Genomic DNA, 23,322 nt, shown 5'->3' with positions numbered 1-23,322 from the left:
AAAAGCTCTTAACAATGATAGTGCCTTGTACATTTTAATGGTGTCTTGCTAGTTATAGTTAACATTTGGAATACATAGCTGTAATGCCAGGGCTATCACTTGATTTACTGTATTTCTATGATTAAAGGTCTTAAGGCCCCTGAAAAGCCCAGTCAGTCAATTTTCCAGTAAAATAAAGATTTCAAACTCTGATGGCTAGGCAGGTGACCAAAGTGAGCAAAGAGAATTGGAGGGAGCTAGAAATTGCATGTGCTATTAGAAGAGGGCAGCTGCTATTCAGCTCCCTCCAAATGTTGCTATTGCCAGGATCTGTGCCCAAAGTTGCCAGATTTTTTTTTTTAAGGGAAGCCACAAATCCAGATTTTTGGCAGCCAATTCAAATTAAAAACAACAAAACCAAAAGACACCACCACACTTTTTTGTAGATTGGTAGGCACCAGTTTAGTATATGAATTAAAAATAACCGAAGATTGAGGTTCAGCAAGTAACCAGGAGTGTAAGGATTAAATCATTTAAACCATACTTTGTCTTTTTAAAAGTGTCAAAGTATTGTTTTATGTAAATGGGTACAATTAAGTATCAGTAGTTTTTTGTAAACTTCTAATTAACTTCTTTGGTGAAGTTTTATATGGTTATAGTCATAGGAAAAGCCAATTTAGTAGATGCATTGATCCCATGGTAGGAGTTTACATCTTAACTCTTAACTTCATTGTGATCCTGTTTCATGTTATGAATCATCTTTCTGTAGACTACATACTTTCAAAATGTCTAAGATTGCCAGTTACCAAAGGGTGATTTTTAAGGATATGGGAAAGGAGTTGTAACATTGTAACAGTACTAATTTTAAGATTATTTTAAAATACTGTACTAGAAGTGTGATATCATACATTGCATTAATCTTATCAGAGGTAAGGATCCAGTGAATTCCAGTCAAAATGATGAAACAAATTAGCAAATAGTCTTGAGTATTTGGAACTTCAGTATAATAAATGGTTGACAGAAGATGACTGTTTGAATTAGTTTTATCTTGGAAAGCAGACATCCTTTTTATTTATTTATTTATTTGGCTGTGTTGGGTCTTCGTTGCTGCGCACAGGCTTTTCTCTAGTTGCGGCGAGTGGGGGCTACTCTTCGTTGTGGTGCGTGGGCTTCTCATTGTGGTAGCTTCTCTCGTTGCAGAGCACGGGCTCTAGACGTGCGGGCTTCAATAGTTGTGGTACACGGGCTCAGTAGTTGTGGCTTGCGAGCTCTAGAGCACAGGCTCAGTAGTTGTGGTGCACGAGCTTAGTTGCTCCACGGCATGTGGGATCTTCCCGGACCAGGGCTCGAACCCGTGTCCCCTGCATTGGCAGGCGGATTCTCAACCACTGCGCCACCAGGGAAGCCCCAGACATACCTTCTTACTCCAAAAGATAAGCTTCTTGAAATCTCAGGGAAGATTTTTATTTTTTCCTTTAGAAAAGGATTTTTTGTTTCGCAAAGGTTCATTGAATTGAGAAACTTTATTTGGCTCTTCTGGGTTGCTATTTAAATGTAATTTAAACAGCCGTCATTAACTTAATAAATCTAGGGTTTTTTTTAAGTCTCCCAGTGTGTATTACTGTACTGCTGACTGACAAGGAGGAAGTTTTGACAAAGCCCAATTCTGGATATTTTAGTCCAGAGAGAGAGGGCTGCTAAAATATCCTAGGCAGTTCCCAGGATAGGAATACCTGACTCATGCCTGATGCTGCCAGCAACCTCTGCAGCCTCATCCCAGAAATGAAGGAGCACACTTGTTTTTTCTGTAGAAATAAAATTTTGGTGGTTAGGTTCCCAGACTAACCTTCAAAATCATGTTAAACTATGACATAGGAAATAAAGTACCATTTGTTCTTTTGTCTGCACAGTCAAGTGAAATTTCAAGTAATAGAATCAGAAAATTTTAGCACTGCATCACCTCTCAGAGCTACTGTCTGAAAAGGCCATGTGACTTAGTAGGGCTGGATAAAGAACCGGGGTTTTTTGACTGTGCCCAGTGTCTTTTCTGGCAGGCCCTATACTCTGTAGATAGTCGTTAGGTATGTAAATCCAGAGGATGCAATCTTTTTCTTTTGTTTGAACAATTGGATATTTAAACTATGCCCTGCAACCAGAATATTTTTTCCTCAACATCTCTTGTTATTGTTGGAGAGGTGTCTATGAATTCCCTTAAAACTATGTAGATTTTTATGGGGGGGGCGGGTTTCAATGTTTTAATTCCAAAAAGCAGAAAAATAAGAAACTATGCAAATTTTTGATGTTCTGTCCTCCATATATCTTTCATCATAGTCAAATGGTTTTTTTTTTTTTTTCTCAAATGGGTTTTTTAATCTCTCCAAAAGACTAAGAATCACTGTCCCGTCTCCTTAAACATTCTGTTTTAATCTCAGTAGGTGACCCAATTACCTATTCTGTAGAGGAAATAGAAATTTGTGTGAATTCTTTCAAATTTCCTTTGAGGCCTTTAAAAAGAAAAAGAAAAACCAAACACCACAGCTACCATCTTTAGAGTACTCACTCTGTATCAGAATGACTGAATCTTCTGAACAACCCTATGAAAATTCTGTTCTCCCCAGGTTAGAAGAGAAAATGGAGATTTGGAGAAGTAAACAAACTTGCCTGTGATTATATGGCTATGATAGGAAAAGCCAGGATTCAAATGCATTCGATCTTGACTATGGAGCCAGCCATTGCTCCAAGTATATACCTTAGTCATTGCTCTTCTTCCCTTTTGTCTCTGAAGAATCTATACTTTACCCATTGCAAGCTAACTTTTTTTTCATCCTATTCTTTTTGCCAGGTCCTTGCTCTCTAGTAATTGTCCCTGCTCTCCTAGTTCTAATCTCTTCTCTGACTCTCCTAAGCATCCAAACTTGTCTAAGACTTTCCTCATCCTAAAAAAAAAAACTTTTAAACTCTCCTCTCCCCTAGAGCTGATTCCTTTCCTTCCTCCTCTTTATCCCTTCCATCTCTGGCATTTCAGTGCCAAAATTCTTGACAGAATAGTGTCTGTTCACTGTTCTGGGACTGTTCAGTAAGGTCACTGATGATTACTTAATTGCCAAATTCAATGGATACCTCAGTTTTGTAACACTTAGTGTGATTATACTCACATTATTACTCATTTCCCTTAACTTTTGATAAACTTTCTCCTCCTTTCTCATATCTAGTGTTCTAATAACGTTAGTATTTCCTAACGTTATTAGAACACTTTTCAAACTAATATTATTTATGGATACAAACAAAAGTTCATGAAATAATGCACACTTGGATTAAAATTGACAGCACAAATGGCTGTCAATTAGGTAAGCTAATTAACATAATCAATATATAATATACAAGCACAAAAATAGGTAAATTAACTTAAAAACAAAATATATTAAGATGAAACATTATTCATTGTCATTTTGCTATAAAGTAACAAACACCTAAAGAATAGTATTTTAAGAAAATGAAAGGGATCCTCATCAGGTGCTGCACTAAATGTGTTACTCTTGGGAATTCCCTGGCGGTCCAGTGGTTAGGACTCCACGCTTTACTGCTGAGGGCCTGGGTTTGATCCCTGGTTAGGGAACTAAGATCCCACAAGCCGTGTGGCATGGCCAAAAGAAAAAGACGATGTGTTACTCTGTATTGTTTTCATTATAGTATAATGTGAAAATTTTTTCAGGCAGGTGCACTACAACAAAAGAAAGAATTAAAACTGCATGTTTTGCAATATTCATGCAATTAGGCCACTACCAACATTATTAATTGTCTCATGGGCAGACAGATCACCTAATTAAAAAATAAAAAGTATATGCTTTGCTCATGTTTATTTTAAAATAATCTGGTTTTTCGGGCTTAAGAATCAAAGGACTCTGCTTTTCATTTAAAACTTCCATGGGACTTCCCTGGTGGCGCGGTGGTTGAGAGTCCACCTGCCGATGCAGGGGACACGGGTTCGTGCCCCAGTCCGGGAGGATCCCACATGCCACGAAGCAGCTGGGCCTGTGAGCCGTGGCCACTGAGCCTGCGCGTCTGGAGCCTGTGCTCTGCAACGGGAGAGGCCACAACAGTGAGAGGCCCGTGTACCGCAAAACAAAACAAAACAAACAAACAAAACCCTTCCATATTCTAGCTATAAGTCCATGGGGAATGTAGAAATATTTAGTATTCAATAAGCTTTGATTAAATAACTTCTCAAATATATATTGAATTATGATAATAAACAGGATAGTTCACTGAAGTCAGGTAATACCCATGGTTAAATGCTGTTTATGCATCGGAACACATATAATTTGCTTTGTGGTGTGCAAGTTTCTTGAGGCAAATTATTGCTTTAAATTCGTGGAAATATGTAGTATTTCTTAAAGACATATTAAAAGTAGATAAAATTTAGGACAAAAAGATTGCCATTTTTATTCCTATAATACATGTTAGTGTCTCATGAGAAATATTAGTGTAATTGAAACAGTTCTAATTGATCTTTCTCAGAATTATTTTCCTTTAGTCTTTGTGCTTTTCCTTATGCCTTCTCAACCCACTCTCTCCTCCTGAATTCTTTCTTCATCCTTGGAGATCCAACAGACTGCTTCTCTGTGAAACATGCCCCAGTAATGCAGGCAGTAGGATTCTGCTGTAGAACTGTTTCTTAGTATGTAGACATGATTGATTATTACCCCCTCTAGACTGAGCTCTTCTGGGCAAAGTCCCTGTCTTACTTATTATATTCCCAGTACCTGATGTATAGTAGGCATTCAGTTTTTGCCAGCAACATTTAATGAAAGTCAACAGCAAGTGGTATAGTGGAAAAAAATAGTAGGATTTTGGAGCAACATGCCTACTGAGTCATGTTCTAGCCCTGTGGCCTTAGGCAAGTTACTTCACTGATTTTTTTTTGGCCTCAGCTTCCTTGCCTATAGAATGAGGATAGTGTCACATACCCTGCAAGCCTGTGGGGGATGAGTAGAAAGAAAATATGGACCATGTAAAAGATAGTTTTTTGTTTTTTGTTTTTTTAAAAAACTTATTTATTTAATTTATTTATTTTTGGCTGCGTTGGGTCTTCATTGCTGCACGCGGGCTTTCTCTAGTTGCAGTGAGCAGAGACTACTCTTCATTGTGGTGCGCGGGCTTCCCATTGCAGTGGCTTCTCGTTGCGGAGCACGGGCTCTAGGCGCATGGGCTTCAGTAGTTGTGGCACGCAGGCTCAGTAGTTGTGGCTCGCGGGCTCTAGAGCGCAGGCTCAGTAGTTGTGGCACGCGGGCTTAATTGCTCCGCGGCATGTGGGATCTTCCTGGACCAGGGCTCGAACCTGTGTCTCCTGCATTGGCAAGCGGATTCTTAACCACTGTGCCACCAGGGAAACCCAAAAGATAGTTTTTAATATTAATTACCACTGGCTTAACTGCCCAGTAATGATGACCCATGAAATTGGTAGAATCTTGAAATCTTAGGTGTCAGTGTTAAGTGTCTGTTTAGCATTTCACCTTCATTGGTACCCCAACCAAGAAAGAAAAGGGAAAAAAATATACCCTGATGTTGTAAGGTGATGTTTTCTAATATTTCTAAATGAAAAAAGGGACTGACTTCCAAATTTTTTCTTCAACAAAGTTCTAACTATTGTTATCTTAATACGTTTTCAATAAATGTGATACTTTTGTAAGCCTAGACGTGAAAACAGTTCTCTTAACATAATCTTGTAATAGAAGTATCTGCTGCTGTCCTTTGAGCATGTCCCCGCACCACTTGTAGAACATCAGTGCCTATATAAGTGATAGCACTCCTTTGCCAACTTCTTAAGGGCGTATAGCAGATAAAACATTTGAAATCAAAGCTGAATTTTACAGAAGCTGCAGTGATAACAGTTTAGAAATAGGTTTCTTAAAATAATAGTATGCTAATGGGAGTGAGTGATTTTCTTTAGATTAAATGTCCTCATTTATACCATCTGTATTAGTTTCATAGGGCTGCTGTAATAAATTACAAAAAACTGAGTGGCTTAAAACAACAGAAATCTATTCTCTCACAGTTTTGGAGGCCAAATGCCCAAAATGAGCATACCTTCAGGGCCACACTCCCTCTGGAAGCTCTGTGGGAGGATCCTTCCTTGCCTCTTCCAGCTTCTGGTGACTGTAAGCATTCCTTGGTTTGTGGCCGCATCACTTCAGTCTCTGCCTTCATCTTCACACTACCTTCTCTGTGTGTGATCTTCTCTTTTATCTCTTATAAGGACACTTGATCTTACACTTAGGGCCCACCCATGTAATCCAAGATGATCTTATCTCAAGATCCTTAATTTAATTATGTTTACAAAGACCCTTTTTCCAAATAAGGTAACATTTATAGGTCCAAGTAATTAAGATGTGCCACATACCGTTTTAGGGACCATTCAATGCTGTATACCATCTAATCCCCAAATTCTAATAAAGTGACTGCTGTAATTACAGTTGGGCTTTTCTGATTTTGTTTTTATCTTTCTAAAATTTTGAAACAATCTCAAACCTACCAGGGAAGTTGCAAATACAATACCTAGAACATCTTTTTCTTTAACCATTTCAGAGTAAGGTGCCAACATGATGACTCATCAACCCCAAATACTTTAATGTGTATTTCTTACAAAATGGACATTCTGCTACATAATCGCAGTATAACCATCAAAATTAGGAAATTTCCATTGAGATACTACTGCTATCTAATCGTCAGACTCCATTTAAGTTTTGCCAGTTGTTCCAATAATGTCCTTTATAGGAAAGAATCCAGTCTGTAGTTACTTGTTGCATTTAGTTATCTATCTCTAGTTTTCTTTAATTCCTTAGTCTTTCCTTTGCTTCATGACCTCAACACTTTTTTTAAATTAAAGTGTAGTTGCTTTATGACCTTGACACTTTTAAAGATTAGAGTCCAGTTATTTTGCAGAATGTCTCTCAGTTTGTGTTTTTCTGATATTTCCTTGTGATTAGATTTAGGTCATGCATCTTTGGCAGGAATGTCACAGAAGCAATGCTATGTCTGTCTCTACATCCTATCAAGTGGTACATGATTTTGGTTGGATTCTTTTCATTCCATCCTGTCAGGTGGTATACAGTTTCAGTTTGACCCATTACTGAGAATTTTCACTTCCATCACTTGATTAAGGTGATATCTACCAGGTTTCATACTGTAAAGTTACTCTTTTTCCTTTTGTAATGAGTAAATAATTTGTATGGAGTTGCTTTGAATATATGTACTTCTTCTGTTTTTACTCTTTATCTATTGCTGCATAAGGAAATACCCTAAAACTTAGCTGCTTAAAACAATAAACATTTATTATCACATAGATTATGAAGATTGGGAATCCAAGAATGGCTAAAAGCTGGGTGGTTCTGGCTCAGGGTCTTTTTTTTTTTTTTTTTTTTTTTTGCGGTACGCGCAGGCCTCTCACTGTGTGGCCTCTTCTGTCGCGGAGCACAGGCTCCGGACGCACAGGCCCAGCGGCCATGGCCCACGGGCCCAGCAGCTCCACGGCATGCGGGATCCTCCCAGACTGGGCACGAACCAGCAGGCGGACTCCCAACCACTGCGCCACCAGGGAAGCCCTCAGGGTCTTTTTTGAGGTTGCAGCCAAGCTGTTGCCGAGGGTTGCAGTACTCTGAAGACTAGAGGATCTCCTTCCAAGCTCACTCCGTGGTTGTTGGCGGATCTCAGTTCCTTGTGGGTTGCTGGACTTACAGACTCATTTCCTCCCCACGTGGGTTTCTCCGACTCAGAGCTGCCTGAGTGTGCTTAAGATATAGCAGCTGGGTTCCCTCAGAGTGATCTAAGAGAGATAGAGCATCCAAGTGAAAGCCTGTAGTATCTTTTATAACCTAATCTCAGAATCGACAGGCGTACCATCACTTCTGCCATGTTCTGTTGGCCTCACAGATTACCCCTGGTACAGTGTGGCAGGGAAGACTGCACAAGGGTGTGAATACTAGGAGTTCAGGATCGTTGGGAGCCAACCTGGAGTCTGGGTGCCACGCTGTTACTCAAAAATTTTAACTTACTCATTTTAAAGTTTATATTTGTATGGACTCATGATTTCCTATTTTATTCATGTGGGTTTTAATAATTTATTATTATTTACTTTAATCCTCAAATTGTCCCCAGTTTGCTTTTTTCCCAATCATTTGAGCACTTCTTTAAGTTCTGGCACAAAAAGATGTTTCCTGCATTTTCTTCTACCTTCCCTGCTCTAGCTCTGTTATCATCTATTTTTCCAAGGATCCCTTGGTCTTTTTAGTGGTGAATGGTATTTAGAAACCAAGATCTGGATGCTAGGTATGCTCATTGCTTTTGGAATTTCACTGTTTCCAGGCTTTCTCAGTGTAATCAGTGGATGTAGCTAGGGGAATATGTGTATGTATAGATTTACTTTTCTCTATATATATCAAAAACCATGAGTTCACACCGGTGCCTCTAATTCCAGTCTAGTACCATAGGGTTCACCCCGTATTTTTTCCTTTCAATATTGGTATTCCTTTTCTTACAGTGAAAAACCTGGCTTCCGTTAATGTATTTACTCATTTGATCAATTCCCCTGTGTATAATCAACTTCCCATTGCTGTGGCCCACCTGCATAGATACGATTCTTTGTCCCCGTCTCTCCTAGGGATGCCCTTCTTAACTCTGTCCTATTTTGGACATCCTGCACTGGGTCATGCCCATTCCCCTGTGGATAGCCTCACTATTTTAAAAAACAAATTACAATATAGGACTTGTTTGACATAAATATTTAGATTAAAAACTGTTTAAAATAATAATGCTAATTGTTACTTAAAACACATGGAAAAATCAATCTAGTGATTGTGACCACATGCACTTTTCCCAGTTAGGGAATATGGCATTTTCTATAGCCCATTTTTGGAAAAAACTAAAACCATAATTTTAGTTTAGTGTTATTATTATGAGACAATTTTGATAATTATACTAGTAACCTGTATAAACTAGTCTCCATTCTTAGAAATAGTTGGAAGGAACCATAATTTAAAGTCCCGAAACTTAATCTTTTATTATGAAGTATTTTTATGTCTACAGAAAGTTTTAGATACTGATGTGACCAACACCTAGGTACTTACTATCCAGTTTAAGATTCAGACCTACCTAATTTAGCTTCAGTGTTAAAGTTTAGTCAGGAGCCATGGCTTCTTTTGATAATTTATGAGCTTGGGATCTTTGCATATATTTAGAAATATTCATGTTTTGATAAAGGTACATTGTTGTAAGTAATGGGGAATTACTTGTGAAACCTCCCCTACTTTACCTATTGCATCAAGGCAATACTATATCATCACTGAGTTAAGTAGTAGGCTAGATTCCTGTCCATTGAAAGGTTATTTATACTTTAAGCATTGTGTTTCACTTTTGTTGACTAGAAGTAAAAAAATCCACTTTGAAGTAATTGAGCTTACCAGGAGTATATCATACATGCTTGTGAGCTCTTTTTAAAATTGTGAATTGCCATGATATTTATATCCATTTCAAGGTTGACTTGAAATCATTGCCCACATGTTTAAAACACTGATTAAATTGGTTTAAAACAGAAATTTGAATTCCTTTCAAAGAGAAATAGTTATACCATTTATTTTTATCACTACAGGGCAAATCTCTAATGAATAAAAATTTGTTTAACTTACAGTGACAATCCCAAAACATGCTTATGCAATATTTTTTTTCAGTATATCCAAGTCTTATTTCAGTTCCTCTATTGTTGAACCTATAACTTGATATGAAAATTAAATTGTATGAGGTCACATAAACCATTAATACAAGGTTAAGAAGATTGTTCAGACTTTGAAGAACAACTTGAAGGTAACAATGTAGTGGCATTGGATCATGAACATGACTTGATCTAATCTGGGAGTGTGAGGTAGGACCACCAGTGTGGCACTCCTTTTACTTTTTTTAAATTTTACTTATTTATTTTTGGCTGTGCTGGGTCTTCGTTTCTGTGTGTGGGCTTTCTCTAGTTGCGGCGAGCAGGGGCCACTCTTCATCGCAGTGCGCGGGCCTCTCACTGTCGCGGCCTTTCTTGTTGCGGAGCATAAGCTCCAGACGCGCAGGCTCAGTAGTTGTGGCTCACGGGCCTAGTTGCTCCGCAGCATGTGGAATCCTCCCAGACCAGGGCTTGAACCCATGTCCCCCGCACTGGCAGGCAGATTCTCAACCACTGCACCACCAGGGAAGCTCTCCTTTTACTTTTATAGTCTGTACTTTCATTGTCTTCTGGCTTCCAGTATTGCTGTTAAGTCCCAAACTATTCTGATTCCTGATCCTATATATGTGACCACCTTCCTTTCTGGAAGCTTATAGATTTTCTTTGTCCCCAATGTTGTGAAATTTCATGATGTTTGGTGGTGTAGGTCAGTTTTCACTTATTTTACTCAACATTCAGTTGGTCTTTTTGAGTCTTTTTTTTTAATATTAATTTATTGGCTGCATCGGGTCTTAGTTGCAGCACGTGGGATCTTTCATTGCGGCACACGGGCTCTTTGTTGCAGCATGCGGGCTTCTCTCTAGTAGTGGCATGCAGGCTCATTAGTTGTGGCACATGGACTCTCTAGTTGCAGCACGCAGACTCCAGAGGGCGCAGGCTTTGTAGTTGTGGCACATGGGCTCTCTAGTTGTGCCTTGCCAGCTCCAGAGCGTGTCGGCTCTGTAGTTGTGGAACGTGGGCTCTCTAGTTGTGACGCACAGGCTCAGTAGTTGCGGTGCACAGGCTTAGTTGCCCCTCGGCATGTGGGATCTTAGTTCCCTGACCAGGAATTGAACTGGCGTCCCCTGCATTGCAAGACCGATTCTTAACCACTGGACCACCAGGGAAGTCCCTGAGTCTATCTATATGGATTTGCTTATTCTGGACCTTTCATGTAAATAGAATCATACAATATGTGACCTTTTGTGTCTGCCGCCTTTTGTTTAGGCATAGAGTTTTCAAGGTTTAGCCAAGTTGTATATATCAGTAGTTAATTTCTTTTTATGGCTGAATAATATTCCATTGTATGAATTTACCACACTTCCTTTTTCCATTCATCAGTTGATGGGCATTTGGGTTGTTTTCTTTTTCTTTTTTTTTTTTCCCGGTACGTGGGCCTCTCACTGTTGTGGCCTCTCCCGTTGCGGAGCAACAGGCTCTGGACGCGCAGGCTCAGCGGCCATGGCTCACGGGCCCAGCCGCTCTGCGGCATGTGGGCTCTTCCCAGACCGGGGCACGAACCCGTGTCCCCTGCATCGGCAGACGGAATCTCAACCACTGCTCCACCAGGGAAGCTCTGTTTTCATTTTTTAACTATTAGAATGATACTGCTATGAACATTTATTTTAAAATTTTTGTGTTAACGTATGTTTTCATTCCTCTTGGATATATACCTCAGAGTGGAATTGCTGGATCATATGGTTAATTTATTTTTAATTTTTTTGTTTCCTTCTAAGAATTTTATAGTTTTAACTCTTACATTTAGGTATTTGATCTGTTTTTTCCAATTTTATTTTATTTTATTTTTTTTTGCGGTACGCGGTCCTCTCACTGCTGTGGCCTCTCCCGTTGTGGAGCACAGGCTCCGGATGCGCAGGCACAGCGGCCATGGCCCACAGGCCCAGCCGCTCCGCAGCATATGGGATCCTCCCGGATCAGGGCACGAACCCATGTCCCCTGCATCGGCAGGCAGACTCTCAACCACTGCATCACCAGGGAAGCCCCAATTTTTTAATTGTTGTAAAATACATATAAGATTTACCATTTTCACCATTTTTAAATATACAGTTCATTGGTATTAAGTATATTTGTATTGTTGTACAACCGTTACTACTCCATCTCCAGAACTCTTTGTTTTTCAAAACTGAGAGTCTGTACCCATTAAACAGTGACTCCTGATTTCTCCCTAGCCTTTAAGCACCCACTATTGTACTTTATCTCTCTATGGTTTTGACTGGGTTCCTCATAGAAGTGGACTCATACAGTATTTCTCTTTTTGTGACTGATTTATTTCACTTAGCACAGTGTCCTCAGGGTTCATCTATGTTGTCAGAGTTTCCTTCCTTTTTGAAGGCTATTTACTATTCCATTGTATGTATATACCATATTTGCCTATCCATTCATCTGCTGTTGGACACTTGGGTTGTTTACACATTTTAGCTATTCTGAATAATTCTGTAGTCAGCATGGGTGTATCTTTTCAAGACCCTGCTTTCAGTTATTTTGGGTATATACCTAGAACTGGAATTGCTGGATCATATGGTAATTATATTTATTTATTTATATATAATTAATTTATTTATTGGCTGCGTTGAGTCTTCGTTGCTGCCTGTGGGCTTCTTCTCTCTAGTTGCAATGAGTGGGGGCTACTCTTCATTGCGGTGCGCGGACTTCTCATTGCGGTGGCTTCTCTTGTTGCAGAGCAGCAGCTCTAGGTGTGTGGGCTTCAGTAGTTTCAGCACGCGGGCTCAGTAGCTGTGGTACGTGGGCCCTAGAGCGCGCGGGCTTCAGTGGTTGTGGCTCGCGGGCTCTAGAGCGCAGCCTCAGTAGTTGTGGCGCATGGACTTCAGTGGTTGTGGCTCACGGGCTCTAGAGCCGAGGCTTAGTAGTTGTGGCGCACGGGCTTAGTGCTCTGCAGCATGTGGGATCTTCCCGGACCAGGGATTGAACTCATGTCGCCTACATTGGCAGGCGGATTCTTAACTGCTGCACGACCAGGGAAGTCCCCAGTAGTTTTATTTTTAGTTTTTGAGCAACTACCATATTGTTTTCCACAGTGGCTACACCATTTTACGTTCCCCCTCCCCCACCACCGTGATGCATAAGGGTTCCAAATTCTCCACATCCTCACCAACATTTACTATTTTCTGTTTTTGTTTGTTTGGTTGGTTGGTTGTTTTTTTTTAATAGTAACCATCCTGATGGAATGAGATAGTGGCCTTTAATCCATTTTTAAGTTAATTTTTGTATATAGTTTGAGATAGGAGTCTAAGTTCATCTTTTTCATGTGAGTATCCTGTTGTCCTAGCACCATTTGTTGAAAAGACTGTTCTTTCCCACATTGAATTGTTTTGGCAGCTGTGTCAAAAACCAATTGGCCATAGATGTATGGGTTTATTTCTAGACTCTCAATTCTGTTCCATTGACCTATGCCTGTTCTTACGTCAGTACCGTACTGTCTTGAATACTGTCACTTTGTGTTAAGTTTTGAAATCAGAAAGTGTGAATCCTCCAACTTTGTTCTTTCCCAGGATTGTTCTGGTTTTTTGGATCCCTTGCATTCCCATATGAATTTTAGGTTGTGCTTGTTGTTTCTTTTTTTAAGAAAAAGGCATTTGGAATTTTGATGGAGATTTCGTGGGATCTGTAGATAAATTTGGGGAGTGTCTGGACTAGTCTTGCTATATTTTCTTTTCTATCTTTTATCCACTTTTTGAAAGACTTTCTCATTCTCAGAATGTTTGCTTGCTTGTTTTAAGGATTCTGCTCTTGTTTCATGGAAGTAGTAGCATCTCTTAGCTTTAAGGATATCCATGATAGTTTTTCTTTTGTTTTGACTTTTTCTTCTTCCTTCATGGTCTTTGTTTTCTCCTGCTTCTTTTTTTCTTCACATTATTTTGGTCTTTATCTTTCATGTTGAAGATGAATCATGTTGAAGATGGCCAGTATCCTTCATTGTCAGTTGTTTATCCTTATTTTAGAGTAAAACACTGATTAAAGGGTCTGAGCATGTGGGGGTGAGGTTTGGCAACTCTGGGACTTAATTTATGGTTTACTGGCAGGGCTGTTTCTCCAGATGAACCACTGATGTCCGTGAATTGTATAGATCTTTATCTTGTGCTGGTCACTTTTCCTCGAGAAGAATCTTTTAATCTGCCTGGAAGGTATAGGCAAAGCTTCCAGTGTTCTCAGGACCGTTTGGAACAAAGTGTGTATGTAAACATTCGCTTAACCTTCCTGATTTCCATACATCATCCATGCCATTGACGGTGCTTAGTGTCCCTCAGTCCTGAGAACTTATGTTGTATCCTCTCTGGAGAACAAACCTCTGGTTTGCGTGGATGGGAAGGACATTCACTGGTGGAATCAAGGAAGTGATCTAGATATCACTTTTAGTTTTAAGTTTTATTTTTATTAGTTTTAAGATTTGTACCCATAAACAACATATAGTACTGTTTTAGATGTCAAAATTTACATAGATGTCTTGGAAATGTATACATTTTAAATAACATGCATTTTCAATGAATACAAATATGCCAACAATATATTTTAAAATTTATTCCACCTATAATAGACATTTGTTTCCAAGTTTTTGCTACTACAGATACCAAAGCATCAATATCCCCATACAAATTTCTTGGTGCACATAGGTGAGAGTTTCTCTTAATAGTCAGTAGAATTGTTTGGTTATAGAGTCTGATGCTTTTTAGTTTTGTAAGGTAATGCCAAATTGTATGGCAAAGTTTTTAGACACCCAACTATAGGATATGCGAGTTTTTAATTAACTTTTTTTCTTAAAAATTTTTCATTGTTATAAATATAATACACTATATAAAAGTACACAAAACAGATGTCTAATAAACTTCAGTGAAATTTTCAAACATATCCAAACATTGAGTATTCTATAACATATCACCATGTGACCCATCATTTTGTGTTTATTCTTGATTACCTCTTCCACACTTACTGGATTATTTTAAATCCAATCCCAAATGTCATATCATTTTATCTGTAAATAATTCAGAATGTATTACTGAGAAATAATGCAGTGGTTCTCATTGGGGGTGGTTTTGCCCACCAGGTGATGTTTGGCATTGTAAACACTGTTAATTGTCACAGCTGGGAGGCTACTGGCTGCTACTGGCATCTAATAGATAGAGGCCAGGGAGCTACTGAATATCCTACGATGCAAAGGACAGCCCCCCACAGCAAAGAATTATCCTGCCCCAAATGTCAGTCATTTCCCAGATTGAGAAACCCTGAGATAAGGAAGTCTGAGGTACTTTCAATGGTTCTTCTGGAACACATGCTATTGTATTACACCAAAATTTATATTTCTAGGAATTGTAACTCTGAAAGAGCAAGCACTTGAAAAGTCATAAAATACAAAACCCCTGTGGATCTTACCATCTTTATGTAGCTGATAAAAGTATTGGACATTTACATATTTTTTATTTTTATTATTTTTTAAATTTTATTTTATTTATTTATTATTGGCTGTGTTGGGTCTTTGTAGCTGTGCGTGGGCTTCCTCTAGTTGTGGTGAGTGGGGGCTACTCTTCGCTGTGGTGCATAGGCTTCTCATTGCGGTAGCCTCTTGTTGCGGAGCACGGGCTCTAGGCGTGTGGGCTTCAGTAGTTGTGGCACGTGAGCTCAGTAGTTGTGGCTCGCGGGCTCTAGAGCACAGACTCAGTAGTTGTGGCGCATGGGCTTCATTGCTCCACGGCGTGTGAGATCTTTCTGGACCAGGGCTTGAACCCATGTCCCCTGCATTGGCAGGCGGATTCTTAACCACTGCGCCACCAGAGAAGTCCCTACATGTTTTTTAAATAGTTTGTGATTTTCTCCTAGATCAATATGTAACGTTTAAAAATGGCTGCTCTCTTTAAATTTAGCTAAGATGGGTAGCTGATTATTTACCTTATTATTGAGGTTTTAGGTAAATATTTATACCTGCTAAGATTAAATATTATTTGGTTTTATAAAGGACCTTGGGCAAAATACTGGGATGCCAAATCTGAAGGGATATGGATCACTTGAAATAAACTACTTTTATCATGACTTTACCCCTTAACAGTATTTTAAAATATTAAAAATATTTCTCTTGGGCCAGTAGCTTCCAGTAGCAGGGTAGGTTGGGGGGGAGGTTGTGTGTGTGTGTGTGTGTGTGTTTATTTTAGTATTTAGCAAAATTAGAAATTTGGTATTGTTTTGCTGAGAAACTGGTATGGTGATAATTGTTGGAAGGATCTATTATTGAGCCTATTATCTTTAGAGACTACATAGGGGTATTTATCATTTAGCTTTGCTGTATAACAAATGACTCCAAAACTTAAAACAACGTGATTTATTATTTCTCAGGATTCTGGATTGACTTGGCGGTTTTGTTTCATGTGTTATCAGCCAGGGTTATCCCTGTGGCTGTGTTCAGCTGGCATCAGGGTTAGAAGATCCAAGAAGACCTCTCTCACATGTCTGGGGCCTTGTTGCTGACTATTGGCTGGAATGTGCTCCACTGCCCCCTAAATGGCCTTTCCAGCAAGATAGCCTGGACCTCCTATGTGGTAGCTTAGAGCTATGAAAGAGCAGGAAGAAAAGCTGTCAAGCCTCTTAAACAGTAGACTTGTAACTGACATGGTGTCATATTTATTTAAATTTTTTTTGGTCAAGCAAGATCCAGGGCAGCTGGGATTCAAGGGGAAGGGAAGTAGACCACTTCTTGATAAGAGGAGTGGTATGTTCTTACAGGGAGGGGAGAAATTGTTGGCACCCATCTTTGGAGATTACTTACTGCAGGGGAAGTTGTAGTAAGTTTTGTCTTAGTACTAACATACTTCTTGGATAAGGTCACCTGTTAAAAATTTAATTCTGTAGTAGAATTTTGCCTCTTTGGATTCATTAAAAACAGTTCTAAATGGTTGGGTAATATTAAGTTAACATTTTTTCCAAATGTTAATTCAAAGAAATTTTTTATGAAGATTCGTTTGGCCAGTCAACAGGAGGAGGGAAGAAGGGAAGAGTAGAGGGTAAGGGAAAGGCTTGTTGGATGTGAAATCTAAAAATGTGATTGTTTTGAGGAGAAGTATAACCATTTACTTGGATCCTTGCCTTTTCCTGTCAAAATAAACTTCATAAGCTGCTTTGTTTATTTTTTTCTTTTTTCCCCCCAAATTTATAGAGATATAATTGACACATAACATTGTGTAAGTTTGTTACACAGTGTGGATTTGATACTTACATATTGCAGAATGATTACCACCATAGTGTTAGGTAGCACCTCCATCATGTCCCATAATTATTTTATTTTATTTTTTATTTATTTTTTGGCTGCACCAGGTCTTAGTTGCAGCATGTGGGATCTTCACTGAGGCACGCAGGATCTTTCATTGTGGTGTGTGGGCTTCTCTCTAGTTATGGCATGTGGGGTTGTTTTCTCTCTCTAGTGGCACACAGGGTCCAGAGCGTGTGTGCTCTGTAATTTGCAGCACGCAGGCTCGCTAGTTGAGGCTCATGAGCTCAGTAGTTGTGGCAAGCCAGCTTAGTTGCCCCGCGGCATGTGGGATCTTAGTTCCTTGACCAGGAATCGAACCCGCATCCCCTGCATTGTAAGGCAGATTCTTTACCACTGGACCACCAGGGAAGTCCCTATGTCCCATTATTATTTCTTTTTTTGTGGTGGCAACATTTTAAGATCTCTCTTAGCAAGTTTCAAGTATATAATACAGTATTATTATATTACCATGTTGTACATTAGATCCCCAGAACTTATTTATCTAATAACTGGAAGTTCGTACTCTTTGGCCAACATCTCCCCGTTTCCACCATCTCCCCACCACCCACAAGTTGCTTTGTTTAGCTTAGTGCTGGAGACTAAGGAAAAGGAATTAAAAAGATAGGATGTAAGTGTTCTAAAAAGCCATATATGTCCTGGGCTTAAACTATTTCTTTCTTGTAGCATTAAAATGTAATCACTAGGCTCTTTTGAGTTTTTACCTGGTATTCTTTAAGTTTTTCCTATAATATAAGACTTTAAAAGTCTAAAGACCACGGAGGTGGCTGCCTTCTTGGTTGCCTGTCTATTCTGGAAAGTGTTGGATAAAATTGAGTCATGGGAAGGAGTAATTTTATATTACCAGCCTTGTTTGTTCTTACCAAGACACTCACATAACTCATGATCTTGATAACTAACACACATGAGACCGACTAGGCTGGGGAGGTTTTTTTTTTACTTGATTCATAATGTTTTCATACTTTTCCTATTACCATACCAAAGAGCAGCTTCTTCCTGCCATCTCTTCTTTGTTAATCTCAAAAGTGCTCTCAGAATCCTTAAGTAGCACCACTGTAATGATTATATGGGTTAAACATTCCCTGTAGGTTCATTGGTCAGGTCTGCCATATCAAAAACTGCTTACGAGAACTATGCTTTGTTCTTAATATCAGGAATATAAAATGTTTTTGAAACAGGTAACAGTACCAAACCTTTCTCCAGCCTAACTACGTACTTGAAATTTCTGTTTGGCCCTTCCCCAACCTTTGCTGCAGACAAAATGGAAATCCTTTTAGGCTGTGAACTTCATCATAGTAAGACAGAAACTGTTCATTTGTCTTATTGTCATGGTGCTGTAATATATTCCCCCAAGACAGTAGTAAATGTTTCTATTACTGTGTAGAAGATACTTGATTAAATGGCATCTCAAGTGATTTTAGTGTGGACAGAGAGCTCCTGTCTCTAGGCTTACATAAAATTTAACTTTGAAAAGACACTTTTGTTAATACTGTTTAGTGTCTTGTTTTGGAGGTTGGACTGTTACAGGGAGATGCAAAAATCTGTTGTTCTAAGATGTAATCCCAGGATTAAATATTGGTTCTGTGTGTGGGGTTTTTTTTTTAAACTTGAAGTGTGTTTTCTATGCTTTGATCATCACATGAGACAGTTTTGCAAGTATGTAGCAAGTCTTCTAGCATAATAAAATTTAACAGCTTGCTTGACGATTGGTCACCTGTCTTACAGAGGTTGTCAGTCTATAGGAAGACTGATTTAACTGTGGGTAGATTCATCATCTTGAGCTCCTTAGGTTAGTGTTGGAGAACTTGTGAAACAGAAACTGACTATGCTTTGGAAGAGTGAAGAGTAAAGTCCGTGAGAAGTGTTATTTTTAAATTTCAAGGATTTACAGTTCTAGGTGAATAGTTTTTATATATTTCAAAACATCAGAGTACCAGAACTTAACCATATGCTACTTACTAAAAATAGTGCATGTGAGTTATTTGGGAGGGTGGGAGCACATAGTTTTACAGGGTATAATGAGAAAAGGGATGTCTTTTTTACCTCTTTTTAAGGTCTTCATTGTCCTGCCACTTTAAGTAGCCTAGAAGCACACCAAGATAATGATATCACCGTTTGTTTATATCCCCATTTTCTCAAGCTTGGGACTATGGTACATGGTGATTAATGCTATAGAAGAGTTCTTTAGATTTCTAGTTTGGTATGTAGCTGTTAACTGAGGTGGAATTGACTGCTGTAGATCCTGGTTATTCAAATGCCAGGAAGGGAGCTCTTTCCTTAGCATTACAGTATTTTCTTTGGAATTTAGTGAGCGCTGGAATCTTTTGGCATAGATGCTCCACCATCTATTAGAACGTAGACTCTTCCCATCTACCTGGCTATGTGCCACACTTGTTTTGGAAACAGAGTATTGAAGAGCACGGACCGCTGCTTCAGTAGCTAAAAGGAGAGGTAATTTCAGATCCTGACAGAGACCCTGTGTGGAGTCTAACCTGTCCCGACAACTTAGCTACCAGTGATCATCAGTTCCAGAAGCAAGAAACAGCTATTTGCTTGTTTTGCTTTTGGTACCATGTGTACCACGCTAATATTTTTGTCCCCTTACTTTCTACAGAAGTAGTCTTCCGGAAGAGTTGTGATTTTCCTATCTTAACACTGTCATTTACTCAACCATCTTCTGCTTTGACCTTGACTGCTAAAATTTTAAACTTGTTCCTTGTTAGGTATGTGATCCTGTGGATGCAGTATCAGTATATTACTGCCTTTCCAAGTGCCTTACTTCATTGAATCTAAGACGCAATTAATTGAAAGACGTACTACTAAGAAAGAAAAGGTATTGCCACTTAAGCTGACATGCCATTGATTGTAGTATGCAGTTTGATTTCAAGTATATTAAAAAAAATCTTACAATCAATGAAAGATGGTATTATCTTTCTCTACGTACTTAAAATTACTGTGTGTAATTGTAACGATCTGTTCTTCAACAGATATTTACTGGGGACTCACCCTGGACCAGGGACTGTGCTGGAGGTCAGGTCCCTATTTGTCATTGGGTTGAGAGACATTAAATAATCACACATAGACTATAAACCATCCTGAGTTGCTAAGGCAACTTGCACTTTTCCATCGTAGTATTTAACAGGAAACGGGATGGAAATAGGGGAGAAGGGCTTCTAGGAGACCTGTCTCTAAGCACAACATTTACATGAAGACTAAAGGCGCATGGAGTTGGGGTGGGGCGTGCAGAGTATTCCAGGCAAACTGTTCCTAGAGTCTTGAACTAGTTAAATTAAAAATTTAACTTTTAGGGCTTCCCTGGTGGCGCAGTGGTTGGGGGTCCGCCTGCCGATGCGGGGGGCGTAGGTTCGTGCCCCGGTCCGGGGGGATCCCGCGTGCCGCGGAGCGCCTGGGCCCGTGAGCCATGGCCGCTGGGCCTGCGCGTCCGGAGCCTGTGCTCCGCGGCGGGGGAGGCCACGGCGGTGAGGGGCCCGCGTACCGCAAAAAGAAAAAATTTAACTTTTAAAAATTAAAATTAAAACTAATTGATTAAGAAAAAAGTTTTGAAATGAGTAAATGGTAGTTCATGTAGGTAAAATGAGGTCTAGGAAAGGTTCTTGATCTTCAATAATGAACAAAGAATATTGTCTTTAATTATAACAACATTTCCACCTAAGTGGTTGCTGCTGAAGTGCTCAAAAAACCGAACTCCTTGTTCTCTGGTGTTATCCAGTCTCACTCAAAAACACCTATTCCATTCATGTTCAGTAATTAAATCTTAATATACTGTTTGTCACTATAGACTTTCTCTTTCCTGACACTATAGGTGATTAGGCTGAATTGGACTGGACTTCCCCTTGCAAGTTGTTTATGTGCTTTTGTTTATCATCTCATTTGCAAGTGTTTGAGCACCAATTCTGCTTGATATGTACTGTGCTAGGCATGCTAGGCATTCATTCATCCACCCATTTAGACATTTGAGTGTCTCTTGTGTTCCAATCTAGGAAATGCAGTAAAGAATATGATATACCTTGTCTCTAACTGAAGGGATTTAGAATTAAGCATTCAAGGGGCTTCCTTGGTGGCGCAGTGGTTGAGAGTCCGCCTGCCGATGCAGGGGATGCGGGTTCGTGCCCCGGTCCGGGAGGATCTCGCCTGCCGCAGAGCGGCTGGGCCAGTGAGCTATGGCCGCTGAGCCTGCGCGTCCGGAGCCTGTGCTCCGCAACGGGAAAGGCCACAACAGTGAGAGGCCCGCGTACCGCAAAAAAAAAAAAAGAAAGAAAAAAAAAAGAATTAAGCATTCAAGGGGTAGATGCAAGGGTACACAGAGTTTGGTAGTTGTGGATAAAATATTGATCGCAAGATATTACTGTACCATACCATATATGATACTATATTTGTATAGTATAGTTAATAAACAATAAGCTGCTTGGAGAAAGAAGGAAGTCCCTGGGGAATAAAAACGATTATTTTTCATCCTAAAAAAGCAGTGTGTGAACAGTAATCTTTTTTTTTTAACATCTTTATTGGAGTATAATTGCTTTACAATGGTGTGTTAGAGGTAATCTTTTTAATTGGAAGTGTTTAGTGTTGATGTGTTTTAAAATCATAACTGTGGGGGCTTCCCTGGTGGCGCAGTGGTTGAGAGTCCGCCTGCCGTTGCAGGGGACACGGGTTCGTGCCCCGGTCCGGGAAGATCCCACATGCCACAGAGTGGCTGGGCCCGTGAGCCATGGCCGCTGAGCCTGCGCGTCCGGAGCCTGTGCTCCACAACGGGAGAGGCCACAACAGTGAGAGGCCCGCGTACCGTAAAAAAAAAAAAAAATAACTGTGCTATTGTGAAAATAGATAACAGTGAACTGGGGTCCAGCCTTTTTAAGACATTTTTTTAATAGATCTTTATTGGAGTATAATTGCTTCACAATACTGTGTTATTTTCTGTTGCATAACAAAGCGAATCAGCCATATGGATACACACGTCCCCATATCCCCTCCCTCTTGAGCCTCCCTCCCATCCTCCCTATCCCACCCCTCTAGGTCATCTCAAAGCACCGAGCCGATCTCCCTGTGCCATACCGCTGCTTCCCACCAGCCAACTATTTTATATTAGGTAGTGTATATATGTCGATGCTACTTTCACTTCTCCCCAGCTTTGCCCTCCCACCCCATGTCATCAAGTTCATTCTCTATGCCTACCTCTTTATTCCTGCCCTGCAACTAGGTTCATCAGTACCATTTTTTTTTTTAATTCCATATATATGCATTAGCATACGGTATTTGTTTTTCTCTTTCTGGCTTACTTCACTGTGTATGACAGACTCTAGATCCATTCACCTCACTACAAATAACTCAATTTCATTTCTCTTTATGGCGAGTAATATTCCATTGTATATATGTGCCACATCTTCTTTATCCATTCATCTGTCGATGGACACTTAGGTTGCTTCCATGTCCTGGCTATTGTAAATAGAGCTGCAGTGAACATTGTGGTACATGACTCTTTTTGAATTATGGTTTTCTCAGGGTGTATACCCAGCAATGGGATTGCTGGGTCATATGCTAGTTCTATTTTTAGTTTTTTAAGGAACCTCCATACTGTTTCCCATAGTGGTTGTATCAGTTTATATTCCCACCAACAGTGTAGGAGGGTTCCCATTTCACCACACCCTTTCCAGCATTTATTGTTTCTAACTTTTTTGATAATGGCCATTCTGACCAGCATGAGGTGATACCTCATTGTAGTTTTGTTTTGCATTTCTCTAACAATTAGTGATGTTGAGCATCTTTTCATGTGCCTCTTGGCCATCTGTATGTCTTCTATGGTGAAATGTCTATTTAGGTCTAATGCCCATTTTTTAACTGGGTTGTTTGTTTTTTTGATATTGAGTTCCATGAGCTGTTTGTATATTTTGGAGATTAATCCTTTGTCTGTTGTTTCATTTGCAAATATTTTCTCCCATTCTGAGGGTTGTCTTTTTGTCTTATTTATGGTTTCCTTTGCTGTGCAAAAGCTTTTAAGTTTAATTAAGTCCCATTTGTTTATTTTTGTTTTTATTGCTGTTACTCCAGGAAGTGAATCAAGAAAGATCTTGCTGTGGTTTATGTCAAAGAGTGTTTTTCCTATGTTTTCCTCTAAAGGTTTTATATTTTCTGGTCTTACATTTAAGTGTTTACTCCATTTGGAGTTTATTTTTGTGTATGGTGTTAGGTAGTGTTCTAATTTCATTCTTTTACATGTAGCTGTCTGGTTTTCCCAACACCACTTATTGAAGAGGCTGTCATTTCTCCACTGTATGTTCTTGCCTCCTTTGTCGTAAAT

At 39.5% G+C, this 23,322-nt stretch overlaps 1 protein-coding gene across 2 annotated transcripts in view; it reads left to right on the top strand.

The window, feature by feature from the left end:
• Positions 1–23,322, top strand: part of UBE2D2 (ubiquitin conjugating enzyme E2 D2) — a 59,977-nt gene that overhangs the window by 3,675 nt on the left and 32,980 nt on the right. The window contains exon 2 of one of the 2 annotated variants that reach the window (XM_027095956.1): positions 19,730–19,839. The exons of the other annotated variant lie outside the window; for it this stretch is intronic. The gene's annotated coding sequence lies outside the window, so the exon portion shown is untranslated. The remainder of the gene's footprint in view (positions 1–19,729; positions 19,840–23,322) is intronic. 2 annotated transcript variants of the gene reach the window in all.

This window comes from Aethalodelphis obliquidens, unplaced genomic scaffold (genome assembly GCF_003676395.1).
Source record: "Aethalodelphis obliquidens isolate GAN/ISIS:26980383/991018 unplaced genomic scaffold, ASM367639v1 scaffold4, whole genome shotgun sequence".
Taxonomy (NCBI): domain Eukaryota; kingdom Metazoa; phylum Chordata; class Mammalia; order Artiodactyla; family Delphinidae; genus Aethalodelphis; species Aethalodelphis obliquidens.
This window is presented reverse-complemented; position numbering and strand designations above follow the sequence as displayed.